The sequence below is a fragment of the Chenopodium album genome, chromosome 26, assembly GCF_948465745.1.
Source record: "Chenopodium album chromosome 26, dcCheAlbu1.1, whole genome shotgun sequence".
NCBI classification, from domain to species: Eukaryota; Viridiplantae; Streptophyta; class Magnoliopsida; order Caryophyllales; family Amaranthaceae; genus Chenopodium; species Chenopodium album.
The window spans coordinates 23,035,264-23,037,529 of NC_137859.1; the positions used below are offsets into that span (position 1 = coordinate 23,035,264).

Consider the following 2,266-nt stretch of genomic DNA (forward strand, 5'->3'; position numbering starts at 1 on the left):
GCCCATTGAACCATCTTAAGGAGTTTGAAAAATATTGCAACACTATCAATGTCAATGGAGTTTCTCAAGAGTTTATTCGCCTTAAGTTGTTCCCTTTCTCTCTCATAGGAAGATCTTTGGAATGGCTAGAAAAAGAAGTGAAGCCTAATTCCTTGAAGACATGGGATGATGTCACAAAGGCTTTCTTGTCCCGTTTCTACCCACCAAAGAAGACGGCGGAGGCTAGAGCCTTAATCCAAAGTTTTAAGCAATTGCCTAGAGAGAATCTCTATGAAGCATGGGAGAGATACAAGGACTACCAAAGGGAATGCCCTCACCACGGAATTCCAACATATCAAGTGATCCAAATCTTCTATAGTGGTTTGAGCTTTCAAGGTAGATCGAGCCTAGATGCCGGAGCCGGAGGCCCAATCATGAACAAGACGGAAGAAGAGGTTGTGGATGTAATAGATGATGTGGTAAGGAATTACATGGATTGGCATGATGAAGAGAGAGACTCGGCAAGCACAATTTGCTCAACCGATCAATCTTATGTCATCAACGAATTGTCCACAATGGTCTCGGAGTTAGGAAAGGAGGTGAATTTTCTCAAGAACAAGCTCGAGAGCCCTTCACAAGCTTCTAGTCTTCCCTCCCAATTTAAGGGGAGAGGTACATCTTCCTACTCTAACCCTCGTTTTGCTTCTTGTTGCATGATTAGAGAATGCTTGGTTTGTGATATATGTGGCAAGAATGATCATGATGCTTCTAATTGCTCCAATGTTCCTTGTGATAGATATGATGGATATGAGAATGTGCATGTGAATTGTGATGATAATAATGATTTTGGACCTAGATTTAATGCTCAGAAGATTGTTGGGAATAGGAATTATCACAATAATGGGAGCTATGATAATTACAACCAAAAGAGTGGTAATGGTAACCGTGTGACCCAAGAATTTTGTGGTAACCGTAACAACTTTTGTTGTAATGATCAAAGCTATGGCCAAGAATATGGGGATCATAACCAAGGTTATGGTAACCATAATCAAAATTTCGGCCAAAATCATGGTAAGGGTAATTGGAGTAATCAAGGTAGGGGAAATTTTCAAAATGATTTTCAAAGAGACACCCCACCCCAAATTACTCCAAAGACTCAAAGCCAAGGTGATGATTTCTTTACTCAACAATCCCAATTGAATAGGCTAGAAAATTTCATGATGGATCAATCTAGGATGTTGAATGAATTCGCATTGTCTTGTAACAAAATGTTTGAGGTCCTATTAACTCATGGAAAGATGCTTGAGAACCAAATTGTTCAACTAGCCACCCCTTTGAAAGATTGTGCTAGTCCATCTCTTTTTCCCTCACAAGAAGTTGATTTTAGGGAACCGATGTGTGCTATGACCACTAGGAGTGGTAAGGTCCTTAAAGAGAGTGTTCCTAAGAAGAGTGAGGAGAGTGAAAAAGAGAATGATTTGAGTGAAGAGAATAAGAATGAAGAGCCTAGAAAGATGAGTGAGGTTTCCAATGATAAGCCTAAGGAGAAAGAGCGGAAGCAAGATGAGGTTTACAAACCTAGACTTCCTTACCCCCAAAAGCACACTAGGCATAAATTGGATGAGCAATTTGGGAAATTCATCGACATGCTTAAGCAACTTCATCTTACTCTTCCTTTTACCGATGTTGTAGAACAAATGCCAAACTATGCTAAGTTTCTTAAGGAAATTTTGAGCGGTAAGAGAGATTGCAATTTGGCGGAACCGGCGAATCTAGGGGAGTGCTTTAGTGCTTTTTTTCAAAGTGACCTACCCCAAAAGTTGAAGGATCCCGGAAATTTCTCCATACCTTGCAAAATTAAAGGAAAATTGTTTCAAAATGCTCTTTGTGATCTTGGTGCTAGTGTTAGTATCATGCCTTATTCCGTTTTTAAGAAACTTAAGCTAGGTGAACTTCTTCCATCCAAAATGACCCTTGAATTGGCCGATCGGTCTATCAAGTTTCCTAAGGGGAGAGTTGAGGATGTTCCTCTCAAGATAGGAGAGTTTACCATTCCCGTTGATTTCATTATGCTTGAGATTGCGGAAGATGACCATATCCCTATCATCTTAGGAAGGCCTTTCTTAGCCACTTCGGGAGCCTTGATAGATGTTAAGAGAGGTCGTATTACCTTGAGAATTGGTAAGAATGAGGAAAGTTTTGATTTGAAACCAACACATGAGTCTTTGTCCCTTGTAAAAGGAATTATGTGTGTTAATTCCCCTCGCCCTATTGATGATGTATGCAC

At 40.1% G+C, this 2,266-nt stretch overlaps 1 non-coding gene across 1 annotated transcript; it reads right to left on the bottom strand.

Annotated features, from left to right (window-relative positions):
• Positions 1 to 219: 219 nt before the first annotated feature.
• LOC145618729 (small nucleolar RNA R71) lies at positions 220 to 325 on the bottom strand. Its single transcript, XR_014107990.1, has one exon. It is a non-coding gene; the product is annotated as a small nucleolar RNA R71 (small nucleolar RNA).
• Between the last annotated feature and the right edge of the window lie 1,941 nt (positions 326 to 2,266).